This window comes from Neomonachus schauinslandi, chromosome 7, assembly GCF_002201575.2.
Source record: "Neomonachus schauinslandi chromosome 7, ASM220157v2, whole genome shotgun sequence".
NCBI classification, from domain to species: domain Eukaryota; kingdom Metazoa; phylum Chordata; class Mammalia; order Carnivora; family Phocidae; genus Neomonachus; species Neomonachus schauinslandi.
In genome coordinates this window covers 44,905,231-44,922,204 of record NC_058409.1, presented here as the reverse complement: position 1 = coordinate 44,922,204, position 16,974 = coordinate 44,905,231, and positions in this window count along the sequence as shown.

Here is a 16,974-nt window from a genome sequence, read left to right as displayed (position 1 = left end):
ATCATATCATCTGCAAAAAAGAGAGTTTGACTTCTTCTTTGCCGATTTGCATGCCTTTGATTTCTTTTTGTTGTCTGATTGCTGAGGCTAGGACTTCTAATACTATGTCGAATAGCAGTGGTGATAGTGGAATCCCTGCTGCATTCCTGACCTTAGCAGGAAAGCTCTCAGTTTTTCCCCATGGAGAATGATATTCGCTGTGGGTTTTTCATAGGCGGCTTTTATGATATTGAGGTATGTACCCTCTATCCCTACACTGTGAAGAGTTTTAATCAAGAAAGGATGCTGTACTTTGTCAAATGCTTTTTCTGCATCTATTGAGAGGATCATATGGTTCTTGGTCTTTCTTTTATTAATGTAGTGTATCACACTGATTGATTTGTGGATGTTGAATCAACCTTGCAACCCAGGAATAAATCCCACTTGGTGGTGCTGAATTATCCTTTTAATGTACTGTTGGATCCTGTGGGCCAGTATTTTGGTGAGAATTTTTGCATCCATATTCATCAAGGATATTGGTCTGTAATTCTCCTTTTTGATGGGTTCTTTGTCTGGTTTTGGGATCAAGGTAATGCTGGCCTCATAAAATGAGTTTGGAAGTTTTCCTTCTATTACTATTTTTTGGAACAGTTTCAGAAGAATAGGTCTTAATTCTTCTTTAAATGTTTGGTAGAATTCCCCTGGAAAGCCATCTGGCCATGGGCTCTTGGTTTTGGGGAGATTTTTGATGACTGCTTCAATTTCCTTACTGATTGTAGGTCTGTTCAGGGTTTCTAGTTCTTCCTGGTTCACTTTTGGTAGTTGATACATCCCTAGAAATGCATCCATTCCTTCCAGATTGTCTAATTTGCTGGCATATAGTTGCTCATAATATGTTCTTATAATTGTATGTATTTCTTTGGTGTTGGTTGTGATCTCTCCTCTTCCATTCATGATTTTATTTTTTGGCTCATTTCTCTTTTCTTTTTGATAAGTCTGGCCAGGGGTTTATCAATCTTGTTAATTCTTTCAAAGAATCAGCTCCTAGTTTCATGGATCTGTTCTACTGTTCTTTTGGTTTCTATGTCATTGATTTCTGCTCTGATCTTTATTATTTCTCTTCTCCTGCTGGATTTAGGCTTTATTTGCTGTTCTTTCTCCAGCTCCTTTAGATGTAGGGTTAGGTTGTATATTTGAGAACTTTCTTGTTTCTTGAGAAAGGCTTGTATTGCTATATACTTTCCTCTTAGGACCGCCTTTGCTACATCCCAAAGATTTTGGACAGTTGTGTTTTCATTTTCATTGGTTTCCATGAATTTTTTTAATTCTTTAATTTCCTGGTTGACCCATTCATTTTTTAGTAGGATGCTCTTTAGCCTCCATGTATTTGAGTTCTTTCCAACTTTCCTCTTGTAACTGAGTTCTAGTTTCAAAGCATTGTAGTCCAAAAATATGCAGGGAATGATCCCAATCTTTTGGTACCAGTTGAGACCTGATTTGTGACCTAGGATGTGATCTATTCTGGAGAATGTTCCACGGGCACTAGAGAAGAATGTGTATTCTGTTGCTTTGGGATGGAATGTTCTGAAGAGATCTGTGAAGTCCATCTGGTCCAGTGTGTCATTTAAAGCCTTCATTTCCTTGTTGATCCTTTGCTTAGATGATCTGTCCATTTCATTGAGGGAAGTGTTAAAGTCCCCTACTATTATTGTATTGTTGTTGATGTGTTTCTTTGATTTTGTTATGAATTGGCTTATATAATTGGCTGCTCCCATGTTAGGCATAGATATTTACAGATAATTACAGTTGTTAGATCTTCTTATTGGATAGACCCTTTAAGTATGATATAGTGTCCTTCCTCATCTCTTATTATAATCTTTGGTTTAAAATCTAACTTGTCTGCTATAAGGATTGCCACCCCAGCTTTCTTTTGATGTCCATTAGCATGGTAAATGGTTTTCTACCCCCTCACTTTCAATCTGGAGGTGTCTTTGGGTCTAAAATGAGTCTCTTGCAGGAAGCATATCGATAGGTCTTATTTTTTTTAATCCAATCTGATAGCCTGTGTCTTTTGATTGGGGCATTTAGCCCATTTACATTCAGGATAACTATTGAAAGATAGGAATTTAGTGCCATTGTATTGCCTATAAGGTGACTGTTACTGTATATTGTCTCTAATCCTTTCTGGTCTATGTTACTTTTAGGCTCTCTCTTTGCTTATAGGACCCCTTCCAATATTTCTTGTAGGGGTGGTTTCGTGTTTGCAAATTCCTTTAGTTTTTGTTTGTCCTGGAAGCTTTTTTATCTCTCCTTCTATTTTCAATGACAGCCTAGCTGGATATAGTATTCTTGGCTGCCTATTTTTCTCATTTAGTGCTCTGAATATATCATGCCAGTCCTTTCTGGCCTGCCAGGTCTCTGTGGATAGGTCTGCTGCCCATCTAATGTTTGTACCATTGTAGGTTACCGACCTCTTGTCCCAAGCTGTTTTCAGGATTTTCTCTTTGTCTTGGAGACTTGTAAGTTTTACTATTAGATGTCAGGGTGTTGATCTATTTATTTTTATTGATTTTGAGAGGGGTTCTCTGTGCCTCCTAGATTTTGATGCCTGTTTCCTTCCCCAAATTAGGGAAGTTCTCTGCTATAATTTGCTCCAATATACCTTCTGCCCCTCTCTCTCTTTCTTCTTCTTCTGGGATCCCAATTATTCTAATATTGTTTCATCTTATGGTATCACTTATCTCTCGAATTCTGCCCTCATGATCCAGTAGTGTTTATCTCTCTTTTTCTCAGCTTTTTTATTCTCCATCATTTGGTCTTCTATATTACTAATTCTCTCTTCTGCCTCATTTATCCTGGCAGTTAGAGCCTCCATTTTTTATTGCACCTCATTAATAGCCTTTTTGACTTGAAGTTGGTTAGATTTTAGTTCTTTTACTTCTCCAGAAAGGGTTTCTCTAGTATCTTCCATGCTTTTTTCAAGCCCAGCTAGTATCTTTATAATCGTCATTCTGAACTCTAGTTCCGACATCTTACTAATGTCCATATTGATTAGGTCTCTGGCAGTCGGTACTGCCTCTTGTTCTTTTTTGTGAGGTAACTTTTTCCATCTTGTCATTTTGTCCAGAGGAGAATAGATGGATGAGAGAATAAAATGCTAACGGGGTAACAACAATCCCAGAAAAATATACACTAAACAAATCAGAAGAGACCCAAACCAGGGGGAAAGAAAGAAAAAAGAAAAAAAAAAGAACATGATCAAATATGATCAGGCTGGTGAATAGATCAGTGCCACACACTAGATTTGGGGTGTATTTTGGTCTGTTAGAAGAAACTGCCTCGGGGCGCCTGGGTGGCTCAGTTGGTTAAGCGACTGCGTTCGGCTCAGGTCATGATCCTGGAGTCCTGGGATCGAGTCCCGCATCGGGCTCCCTGCTCGGCAGGGAGTCTGCTTCTCCCTCTGACCCTCCTCCCTCTCATGCTCTCTGTCTCTCATTCTCTCTCTCTCAAATAAATAAATCTTTAAAAAAAAAAAAGCTTTAAAAAAGAAAGAAAGAAAGAAAGAAACTGCCTCCCATAATCTTAAAGAAAAAAAAACTTATATATGTACAAAACTAAGGGTAAGTATGATGAAGGGATAGAATATGACTGTAAAGATGAAAATTATAAAAGATTTTTATAAAAGGAATCGATAAGAAGTTGGTTGAAAAAAAGAAAGAAGGGGCACCTGGGTGGCTCAGTTGGTTAAGCGACTGCCTTCGGCTCAGGTCATGATCCTAGAGTCCCTGGATCGAGTCCCACATCGGGCTCCCTGCTCAGCAAGGATCCTGCTTCTCCCTCTAACCCTCCCCCCTCTCATGTACTCTCTCTCTCTCTCATTCTCGCTCTCTCAAATAAATAAATAAATCTTTAAAAAAAAAAGAAAAAAAGAAAGAAGAAAAATTTTTAAAAAACAACAGCAACAAAAAAGGGAGAGAATGTGATCAGACAGGAGACTAGAACAAAGCCATACACTAGAGATTTAGGGTATATTTTGATCTGTTAGAAGAAACTATCCCAAAATTTTAAAGAGAGAACAACTTATATATATACCAAAAATAAGGCTAACTACTAGGAAGGGACAGAATATGACTCTAAAAATGAAAAATAAAAAAGATTTTTTCAAAAAGGGATTGATAAGACGGTTGAAAAAGGGAAAAAGAAAAATTCAAAAAAAAAAGAAAAAGAAAACTTAAAAAATTAACTTTGAAAGACTAAGGAATCGGGGGTGAAAAAGCCATGGATTCTATGTGCTGTATTCCCCTAGCGCTGGAGTTCTGACGTTCTCATTGATTGGTAAACTTGGTCTTGGTTGGCTGGTCTTGCTGATCTTCTGGGGGAGGAGCCTGTTGCTGTGGTTCCCAAATGTCTTTGCCGGAGGCAGAATTGCCCCGCCCTTGCTGGTCCGGGCTAAGTCATCTGCTCGGGTTTGCTCTCGGGAGCTTTTGTTCCCAGCAAGCTTTCCGTACACTGTTGGGGGATGAGAGTGAAAATGGCGGCCTCCCAATCTCTGCCCCGGAAGAGCCGAGAACTCGGGGCCCCACTCCTCAGTGCACCCCCAGAGAAAAGCAGTCAACCACTCCCGTCTCCCCCGTCTCCAGCTGCACTCCGTGCTCACCTGGCCTGTGACCGAGCGTTTCTATCTCTGGCACCCAACCCGGTGTGGAGTTTCCAAACCCAGCAGATCCTGCAGTGCGCTCCTGGGGGAGGAAGGGGAGTCTCCCCGGATCTGCTGCTTGTTGGGTCCCTGCTGGAGGAGCAGTGGCCCAACTGCCATGGATCACAGTTTATGGCAACCCCGAGCTGAGAGCCCACGCCTCAGCTCCATCTCTGCAGCTGGCTTCCCCCCTCCGATCCCTGGGAGCTCTGCCACACTCAGGCACCCCCGGTCTTTCTGTGAGCCTGAGGGTCCTGAGACCACATTGTCCCACGAGGGTTCCACCCCCCACTTAGCCACTGGAGCGACGTCCCTCAGGGATACAGACTTCTAAAAGTTCCAATTTTGTGCTCCGCAGCTCTATCACTTGCCGGAAGCGGCCGACGGAGGCCCCCTCCCCCGCCGTCTATCCTCCCAAATATCACCTCGGATTCACTTCTCCACACGTCCTACTTTCCAGAAAGTGGTTGCTTTTCTGTTCAGAGAGTTGTTGCTCTTCTTTTCTTCAATCTCCTGTTGAGTTCGTAGGTGTTCAGAATGGTTTGATCCCTATCCAGCTGAATTCCTGGGACCAGACGAAATTTAGGTCTCCTACTCCTTCACCATCTTCAAATTTACTCCATCAGTCTTTTTAATTGTAGACATTCTAATAGATACGTAGTGGTATCTAATACACAGAGAATGGTATTATATCACATTTCCCTGATGAATGATATGATCTTTTTTATGTGCTTATTTATCTTCTTTGGTAAAATGTCTCTTCAAAACTTTTGCCCATTCTGGGGGAGGTAGTTTGTCTTGCTAACTGTCAAGATATTAAAATTCTTTGTATATTCTGAATACAAATCCCTCATCAGAAATTGATTTTCAAATATGTTCTCCTTGTTCATGACTTATCTTGTCATTCTTTTAACATGTATTTCAAAAAGCTGTTCTTAACCTTGATGAAGTAATTTATCAATTTTTTCTTCTATAAATTATATTTTGGATATTACATAAAGAATGTGTGTTAAAGCCAAAATCCTTACAAAGACCTGCAAGATTCTAACTGAACTACCCTCCTCCATTATCTTCCTGACCTCATCTTTTACTATGGATTCCTCTTTTCTCAAGCCAGACTGGCTTCCTGCTCCTTCCTGAACAATGCAGATGCAGTTCTGTCTCAGGGCATTTGCACTTGCTGTTCCTTTTCCCTGGGATTCTCTTTTCTCAAATATCTGCAGGGCTCACCTCCTGGTCTCCTCAGATCTCTATTAAATATTCATTCAGTGAAATTGATCCTGAACTTTCTTTTAACAGCTACAATTCTCCAACATTTCCAATCCCCCTCCCTTGCTTTGCCTTTGTCTACAGTACTTTCTATCATGCTGTGTATTTTTCTTTATTCTTATTTTCTGATTCCCCTACTAAAATATAACCTCCATAAAGCCAAAGATTTTTGTCTGTCCACCAGAATTCCCAATTAGAATGTTACCTGGCAGTTAGTAGGTACTCAGAGAATATCTGTTCAATGCATGAATGAGTATCTCAATATATATATATTGATTTTGTCTTCATAGTTATTTGATAGTTTGGCTAGATTTAGAACACTAATTAAAAATTACTTTTTCTCACAAATTTTTAGATAAACTTTTCATTTTGTAAAAATTTAAATTTACAGGAAAGTTGCAAAGGTAGTATAGAGAGTTCCCCATGTCTCCATCATTTGGTTTCCCATACTACTAATGTTTTATATTACCATATTATAATTGTCAAAACAAAGAAAATGACATTGGTACATTATTATTAACCAAACCCCTCACTTCTCTCACAATTATAAAGGCAATTCTCCAATTCTCTCTAGTTTGTAGACTGCTAATAACAAATATAGTAAGTCTGATTTTCATTTTTCTATGAGTAGGCCCATGATAGGCCCCACATACAGTCATGGGAGATCTTAGCCAAGAAAGGCATGAATCCATTGTAACTTTCTCTTCTGTTAGTAAAAAGTACTCTATCTGGCAGAAAAAGAACAACCACATTTCCTAGCAGATTCTTCCATCAAAAGTCCCAGCCACTCCAGATGCAAATTAATAGTGGCCTTTCTGCGTTCTTGAGGAAAAGTTATTCTGCTAATCAAAACCGGGGGTATTATAAAATCTCAGATGAAATTAGTAACCATATTAGCAGAACATCAACTTATGAGAACATTCCAAAGGAGAAGGATGTTCAGTAAGGAGCACTGCAGGGAACTGGATATATGGAACAATTAGAGTAGATGGAGACCGACCTTGATGGTGCAAATGGCAGGCATCTGTAATTTAGGTTGTTGTTCCTTTGCCTGGTCTCCAGGGGACACTGTGTCACCTTGCCTCCTTCAGAGCAGGAAGCCTGCATAGGTGTCTGACTTTAGAAAAGTCTTCTAAAAAAGGCTTAATTCCCCCCGCTTTCTCAAGCTCCCAGCATTCATTATGTAACATTTAAGTGTTAGCTGCCTGGAACTGCCTTAAGGCTGGTAAGGACCTGGCACCACCAGACTGGTATTCTCAGGAGCTTGGATTTCCATGTGTTCATCATTCTTAAATATTTTAGGACTGACATTGCTTTAGGCCTATAGACTACTTAAAATCTAAGACCCAAAAAAAAAAAAAATCACCTAAAATTTAAATAATATTCATTTGTCAGAGAAAATGTGTGTGATGCAGATTGTATTATTTTCAAAAATAAGTGGTATATGGAGTTCTAAGGAGAGTCAAGATGCTTGAAACCAGCTTACTGATGAGTCAGTATTTTAGGGGAAAAAAAACAAGTAACACTTATTTTTCCAATAACTGATTCCCAGTTGTGCCCTGATGAGCCTTTTCTTCCACTAAATACTAGGTTCTTCATTGACATCTTGACCAGCTTCCTTAACTTTTCTGTCTCTTTTGATTATGAAGCCTTATTTCAGCACTTACACTCTGCCCTTACTGGAGGATCACTATAATTATATACATGGGCTACTACCTGAACTTATCCTGAGCTGAGGACTCCCAACCTTGTAGTTCTCTGGGTACATAATTTAAATAAGCTTAGTCTTGGTTTTACAGATTCTATTTTCCAAAGGTATCCCAACAATCTATTACCTACAATATAGCCTTGACACTTCTCTGGTCAAGAGGTGGAGTCTATGACCTCCGGCCTTCACTCCTGTGACTAACAGAATAAATATTGTGGCAGATATGACTCATGGGACTTCTAACACTCAGTAATAAAAGGCTATGCAGCTTCCACCTTGTCTGTTGGGATACTTGCCATATAAGAAGTCTGACTACCCTAAGGCTGCCATGTTGTGAGGAAACCATGTTACACAGTGAAGCCACATAGGGGTATTCCAGTCAGAGGTCACTGGAGGTATCCCAGGTAGCAGTCCTAGCCTTTGAATCTTCCATCCGAAGTGCAAGATGCGAATAAATGAGTCTTCAGGTTATTTTTGCCCTTAGCAATTGAGTCACTGTCCCCATCCTTTAAGCATTCCCAACCAAGGACCCACACAGAGATCATGGAGCAGAGAAAAGCTGTCCCTACTGTGCTCTTTCTGAATTCCTGACGTAAAGAGTCTGTGAGCAAATTAATTTTTTATGCCACTAAGTCTAAGATGGCTTATTATGCAGCAATAATAATTTATATATCTAGGGTCCTAAAAATAAGTCTATCCTCTCAGTTGTCTAGGGTATTTATATGTTTAAGGCAAAAGTAACTTTCTCTAAACCTGATAAGTTTAATGATTCTTATAATGACTTCTGGACCATCAATATAGGTAGAGCAGATAATGGAATTTAAAAACTCCCAAATCCTATTATTTATACTTCTAGGGAGACACAGTCACATTGGTAGGAAAGGTAGACCAACTTTATCTGTATAATTCAGGTATTATGATTTCTACCTCTCCACATATTTTGGTGTAACTTTTTAGTCATGAAGGAGCGTCCTGCTTTTTCCTAGGTATAGCTATGTAGTAAGGAGACTAAACCCTATTAGGATGAACAAATTTTATGCATTGATTTTAACTAACAAGAAACCCAGGTAACATGTCAGAGAAATTCTTTATCTTACTTCATAATATTAATCATGAAAATGTCATGAAAATCATGAGGCCAGGGACCCTGGGTGGTTCAGTCAGTTAGGCGTCTGCCTTTGACTCAGGTCATGATCTCAGGGTCCTGGGATCAAGCCCCTCATCAGGCTCCCTGCTCAGCAGCAAGTCTTCTCCCTCTTCTTCTCCCTCTGTGATCTCTCTTGCTCTTGCTCTCTCTCAAATAAGGGGTAAGGGGATGGGTTAGCCTGGTGATGGGTATTAAAGAGAGCACGCAAACAATGAATCATGGAACACGACATCAAAAACTAATGATGTAGCATATTGTGATTAACATAACATAATAAAAAAATATAAATAAATACAGAAAATCTTAAAAAAAAAAAAAAGAAAGAAAATCATGAGGCCATGTTCACCATGGCTATTTGTTTCTCTAGAACTTTCTATATTTTTCCTGGGCACCCAAGCTGTTTATTTATGTCAAACTGCTCAAATGTACTTATTGACATACCCTGTGTAAGGCCTTTCTTAACTTCTCCAGTTCCTATTTTTAGGGTACCATTAGCTGCAATCTCTTTATACTAAATGATCCATGTAGAGATAAGAGAGAGCAAAGTTATCATTATGTAGACACACAATGAGCTTCCAGTATTCAGAAATTTGAAGCGAAGCTCTGAGGATAATAGCCAATGCTTATTATCCCTCTGTCGGTACACTGAAATTTGATTACTACATTTTATCAGTGGTTAAAAATTATAGCAATTCCACTTTCATAAAAGAGAGTGAACAATTAATGTATAGATTATATTCTTTGACCATCCTGAGGAACCATTCAGGGCTTGGCTAGAGTTTTTAGGGAGAATGTGTTAGAGTCTTCTAATCCCCCCAATTTTTAGAGATGCAGACGTTTCCACTATTTTTGGTGACATCCTGTTCCAACAAGTTGGTCTGCAGGTATGAAACAATATTTTATATTCAAAGCCAATGTCTAAACCACATGCATCAGACTATCTTTAATTTGAATAATATGATGTTAAAAACCCCAGAGAGGGAACCTAAAAAGTCCCTTTAATTCTCTAAAGTGCAGAGTGCTCATATAACAATTAAATTTACATAAGCCCTCAAAGTATCTATATAATTTAAGACCTAAAATACCTCCACAATTTAATTGGATTTGGGAAGTTTGGTGAACTGGACTAGTAACGTAATGATTCCATATTTACCAGACTTAAATATTGGGTAAACAATATTTAATATTTTAATAATATTGTAATATTTATTTAATTTATATTTAATATTTTATATTAAACATATTTATATTAATTTAATATTTAAAATATTTTAATATTATTTTTGAGTGGGAATTTATCCTGGGGGTTAAGATTTGTATCTAAAGCCAAGAAAGTATTACTTACCCTGCCATCTCAAGAGAGCCAATAGCATACCCCCCTAGTAATGAGAGTGTTATACAGCAGAAGCCAAGAAGGTTTTGGGAAAGAGGGATGGATTAGTTATATCAAGTTCATATATTTAAAAACATAATGACAAGAAAAAATATTGCCAGGTCTAGCAATTAGGAAAAGTTTTGGCAAAATGGTAGGAAATAATGCCAAGATGAATTGAGTTGAAAAATTACAAATAAATTAAACTAATCAGTATAGAACACTCAAGAATATTCGAGAAAGGAAGACAAGAAACTGGATGGGAGCTCAAATTAGATGCTCTGATAGGAAACTAAGAAAGAAAAGTGGGAAATACTCAAAATGGAAAGCAAGGTTGGAGATGATGAAAGACAATGAGGCAGATCAAGGTCACTCAACTGGTTTAAAGAATATCTAGTTAGTTGATATTATCAAAGAAGTGATTTGTTCAGTTTTGTAGAAGAAATTCTGTAAGTAGTCAGTAAAAGGGTCCAGATGAACTTTAAATTCCCACCTTTGGGTTCTTGTGTTTAGCTTATTGGTCATACTACCCCGTCTTTCAAAACATCACACACTGAATGTAAAGCTTTTTTAAATTAATATATTTCTTTTTTAAAAAGGTTTATTTATTTATTTGAGAGAGAGAAAGAGATGGTGGGACCATGGGGATGACAGAGGGAGAAAGAAAATCTCAAAAAGACTCTCCGCTGAGCATAGAGCCTGATGGGGGAGAGCTCCCATGCCCCTGAGATCATGATCTGAGCCGAAATCAACAGTCGGACACTTAACCAACTGAGCCACCCAGGCTCCCCATAATTAATATATTTCTAACATGTTTTGTAATGAGCTCTTGGAGATTGTAAAATAATTGCAGCTATGCTCATTTTATAACACTGAATTAAATATTTTTAAAAGCATATCAATTTCTATAGTACAAATTAGGCCTTAACACTTTTATGCATAATGAAGATATCAAAAATGTGGAATTCCTCTAAAAATTACCAAGAGGGGCGCCTGGGTGGCTCAGTCGTTAAGTGTCTGCCTTCGGCTCAGGTCATGATTCCAGGGTCCTGGGATCGAGTCCCACATCGGGCTCCCTGCTCGGCGGGAAGCCTGCTTCTCCCTCTCCCACTCCCCCTGCTTGTGTTCCCTCTCTCGCTATGTCTCTCTCTGTCAAATAAATAAAATCTTTTAAAAAATAAATAAATAAAATAAAAATAAGTAAAAATTACCAAGAAAGTGTTAGAAGATGAGATCTTGTATAAATGCTAATAATTTATTTTTTCACATATCAGACATTTTCAGAGTTAACCTTATTTGGCCATAATTTACAGCAAAATTATAAAATAAACTTTCAAAAAGACTTTAACATTTTGCATTTCTAGAAGATTATAATTATCCCTATGTCCTCTGAGGCTTACAATTTGATAGCACACCACTCCTAATAAATAGACCAGTTCTGCAATTCTAATATAATCCTATCACATCTTATTATTAGATGATCATTAACACTTAAACCCAATGATTTATTCTTGCCCTTTGCTAATATATGCTGTCATCCCTTGTAAAAGGGATTAAAGGAAACAGAGAATGTGTTCTCCCTGGGGAGAGAGATGCAGTTTATGATAAAGTGGCAAATAACCCTCATGAATAACTCCTCTGCAGTCCTTATTATGATCCAAACCTTTAACCTATGCCAAGAAAACAAACAACAACCGCCCCACACACACACACACACCAACAACAACAAAACAAAACAAAACTGCCAGGACAAAATGGGCCCAAGTGCAAACCAAGCAGAAAGAGAATCCACTTGAACAACATCTGTGTTCAAATGACTTAAAGCACCACATGTAAGTTTCTATACCTAATTCACAACTACTTTGAATTTGAGATGCCTGTGGAATAGTCTGTTTGGCCAAATACTGAACAGAATGCTAAATCTCTTACAAGACAGGGTGCCTGGGAACAATCTGATGATTGCTGCTTTAGCTTCTCCTGTGTAAGCAGTTGATATCCTGGCGATGGGGCTTTCACAGCTGCCCATGTTCTGGACTCTCAAACCAGGAATTCACTCCATCATGTTACCTCAAAGCCAAGAATATTCTCCTGAAAAGGAATCAGGAAAAACTAAAACTAAAGACCAAGCTCATTTGCCTCCATGAGGGTGGGTTAGTAAGGGGAAGAAAAAGTCAACTAGCCTCTGAAGTCAAGCAGAAAACCACCGCTGGAGAAATCCCCTCAAGCTTCTCTTTTCATCAATCTTCCTCCAAGATGTGACAACTACCTTAAAACAGCAGAAAGCAATGGGCTCACAAATTACTGTTGAGTCACTTCAATATTTGGTTAAATAGTAATTTCCCCTGGTGGCTGAAACCAGACAGGATGTTCTGGTATTCATGATTCTTGGCTGTGAGGCTTATATCTCATTTGGGATCAAATGAATAGACTCTTCATTTTCTAAAGCAAGCTGGATTAAAAAAAAAAAAAAAGGATACAGCCATCATCTGAATACTCAAGAGAAAACATAGAAGTACAAGACCCCACAATAAGGACGAAAACTTTTCAGATTCATTTTTCAAAGGCTCCTAAATGCAAGTATTGGGAAACCTCCTCCTGGCGCAATTAATGAAGTCTGTGCACTTAAAATGGACCAAAAGAAAATTTAGAATCTTCATTATAATTAAAAAGAGCTCCATTGTGAGACACCAAAGGCATGGGGTAGAACAGAGTAGAATACTTACAAAGGAATTAAGGTAATAAACCTAAAAATCTGAAGAAGGTCAAGTCAGAGACAATTCTCTTAGCTACAGCTAAGGTTTTCACTATTTCCTTAGGAAGGAGAAAGTAAAATGCTAATCTCAAAACCCTAGCCTACAACATTATAGTTGTCAGATCTACAAAATAACTGAAGTCTATAATGTTCCAGGTCTACAACTTATGTTTATTCATTTGCAATAAATCCTTTTATTGTTCACATGAAGCCCTTCCAGAAGTAGGACGAATCATGATGTGGCCCTTGCGGGGTGTGTGCTCAGAATGGGCAGGTCATGCAAGCCTCACCTTACAGAACAGCACCTTAACATTTATTGCTGAATACAAGAACTATAACACCTGATTTTATTCATTCTTTGAAAAGCATTCACTGAGCACTTACAATGTGCACTGCCTTCTGAGAAATAAAAAGATGATAATTTGTGGGTGGGTAAGGAGAAGGTTGCAAAGGCATACAAATAAATACCAAGTGAATGATAGATCGAAATCTCCTGATTCCCCCAGAAGCTGTTCCCCTAGCTGTTTTGTAATGGCATTTGGCCACATATCTCTTACAAACATTTCCACTCTATTGTAATTAGTTACTAGGGAGAAGGGACTGACATATTCAAGTTTGTATTCCCAGAGTATTATAAATACAGTGGGTGCTTTGGAGTATGTTTTTGGAATGAATGAATGAATTCAGGGGACAGAGAATAACTTTCAGTTCATGTGCTCTGGAAAGACTTCAAGATTAAGGCAACTCAGCCACAAAGATTATGGTAGAAAGAAATCATAGTGGGAGATAATTTAGAGGAAAATGCCTCTAGCCTGGATAACACAACCGGGAACTTTCCATCCTGTCTCCTAATTCACAGAGTTTTCCTTCCCTATGACCTTTTCCTAGATCAGCCTTCAATATGTGGAACCTACAAGAAAATAAATTATAAGACAAGTGGAGATGATTTTTATATTAATTAAACTTTTGCAGACCTATTCAGTTCATGGAAGAAGAAGATAAAGATTTGATTTGAATTTTCCAGATAAATTACAGCTGTCAACATAGCTTCAACATCTGTTGAAGTCCTGTTCCCTTAGGACAGTTTGTTTACTATATGTTGTGGACTGAATTGTGTCCCCTTAAAATTTCGTATGTTAAAGTCCTATCCCTTAGAACCTCAGAATTTAACTATATTTGAAGATAGGATCTTTAAAGAGGTAATGAAATTGAAATGAGCTCATTAGGACGGGCCCTAATGCAATACGACTGATGTCCTTTTAAGAAGAGGAACTTGGAGCACAGATAGGTACAGAGGGAAAATGATGAGAAGACACATGAGAAGCCAAAGAGAAAGGCCTGGGACATAAGGAACCCTGCCAATGCCTTAATCTCAGATTCCAGCTTCCAGAACCCTGAGAAAATAAACTGCACTTGTTTAAATCACCAGCTCCCACCAGCAAAATAGTACACTGCACATAAACTTTGTAACACTTTGGCCATGGTTCAGTGGAAAAGTCTGCCCGTCTTTGGCACTCGGATTAACTGATGAGAGGAGGGAGAGGGGCTCCCATTCTTGGATGGAGGTGCTATTATGTGCAAACCGCTGGCCCTGGAGATAAATGACCCCTTAGGGTGACCCCCAACTCCCGCACAGAATGCAAAATCATCCCAGCCACTGGACTACCTTCGAGAAAGAAACAAAATAATTCTATAACAAGACCGTGACCTCTAGTGGAAGCTGCGCAGAATTACAGAGATCCCAGTAAATCTCAATCCTTAGAACAGATTTAAACGTTAAACGTTAGAGTGACCTCGGAGGAATTTCCAAGGACAGTAGTGTTATTCACAACCACTTAGTAAGTCCAAGTTGAAAGCAAGCGTAGAAGAACAGAAAATTGGAAAACTTGCAAATCACGTTAACATCACCACAGACGGCAAGGCAGGCAAGACGGAAAAGCACATGCGCAGGAGTGTCTCCACGCTCACGTCCTGGGAAGGGTTTCTAGCTCATCATTGAGCATGTGCTGGGGGGACCATAGCGGAGCCCCCCCTAAATTTCAAGAAGGTTCCCCAGGTGATCTATAAACATTAAAATTTGAGAAGCACTGTAGTCTGGCTCATTCGGAAAGTGGACATTTTAGTGCTGTCTTTGGATTTTCTCTAGGAAGTCCAGGTGGGGAAAGGCAACTCACCCTAAAGCAGCCACTACCCAGGACACAGTTCTAGGTGCTAAGTTCCTAAGCTCATTTTTCTGCACGTAACTACACATGGTGCAACTACTCAGAAAATATACAGATTAAATTAATAAATGTTCAAGTGGTCACTTTTTTTTTTTTCCTTTTAAACTTTTAGAACTCCACTAATGACAGCTTTGAAACCCTGATTTCCAGGGGTTTCCATGAAAATGTCAATCCTTCTAGCCCTCCTATTAATCATCATCCTGCTGTCAGGGAAGCAGGGAGTTTGAATTTTAACTCTTCTTAATGAATATATTTCACATACCAAAATTATTTCAGCAATTTGCTTGGCAGGTCTAGAAGCCGTTACTAAATTGCATTCAAATGCATTTCAACTGTTTCCTAAACCGACTACAGTTTTTCTTCACAAATGATTCTCCAGCATGGTACAAAGAAACAGACATTTTTGTTCATCAGGAACGACACTTTTTCTTGTAATCCCACCCCCCCAAACCAGAGTATATTAATTTAAAACTGTAGTTCATTTCCAGTGGTGTTTGAGTGACTGTTTAATAACCAGCTTTCAACAACAACAAAAAAAGGTGAAACCCCGATTTGTAGCATTTGCCAGTTTCCAAGTGTACCCATCCCATCCTGAGTAATTCCAAGATACCAACATGATCAGAGTTGGGAAGAGATGTACACAACTGCCTCATGCCAGTGCAGACAGGGACCACTAGTTACTTCCAAAATACTACCAAACACCCACCCCCATTTCCCAAGCTGTTTCCTTATTAGCTTCAAAATACATGTCGGTGCACAATATGTGTGCTACACAACGGCACAGTCTTAATACACACCGAAACAAAACTACCAATTTGGGGGGAAAGTACTACTTTTATTAATGATGGGATTAATGTTTTTCTCATAACAGTAAGATGGTTATCTGTCATAAAAACTTAATGCTACTTTGTATGAAACTTTCAGGGGCATAGATATGAAACAGCAGTTGACTCAAAACTTACTCTAAAAAGCTTGCCCTCGGGGCACGCCTGGGTGGCTCAGTCGATTAAGTGTCTGACTCTTGATTTCAGCTCAGGTCATGATCTCAGGATCATGAGATCGAGGCCCACAGAGCCCCACGTTGAGCTCCATGACGAGATTCTCTGAACCTCTCCCCCGCCCCTTCCCCCCTTCCCTCTCTTTAAAAAAAAAAAAAAATTAAAGCTTACCCTTCCCATACTCGTCTGTAAGGAGCATCCAATGAAGAAGGCTAACTCTGTGTCTGGTGCCTTTACAACTACTATAAGATAGTCTCCCTAGTTACAGCAACCCACCTACCACCATTCATTACCAATTGCTTTTTGTTGGCAAGTTCAAGGCCTTTCCATCTCAGCCAGTCATGCCCCTGGCAGTTCCTGTGCTCCATCTTTAATCTCTCCAACTCACACCAGAAAAAATAACTTGTCTAAATTTTTATTAATTTCCTAAAGACCATGAGCTACCTCCTAAATTAATTCACTGATTCTTCAGCATCAATGCCACAAGACAATGGAATGCCACTGTTAGGGGTTTAATTCTATGTTCCCCAAAGATGTTGAGGTCCTAACTCTCCATACCGATTAATGTGACCTCATTTGGGAATACAGTCTTTGCATAGGATCAAGTGAAAATGAGGTAATCAGGATGGGTCCTAATGCAATATAATAGGCATCCTTGTGAAAAGCGGAAATTTGGACACAGAGCCAGGCATGTCTGGAGAGAAGACAATGTGAAGAGACCCAGAGAGAAGACAGCCATCCACAAGCCAAGGACAGAGGCCTGGAATACATCTCTCCTCAAAAGGAACCAACCCTGCCAACCCCTTGATTTCAGATTTTCTGGCCTCCAGA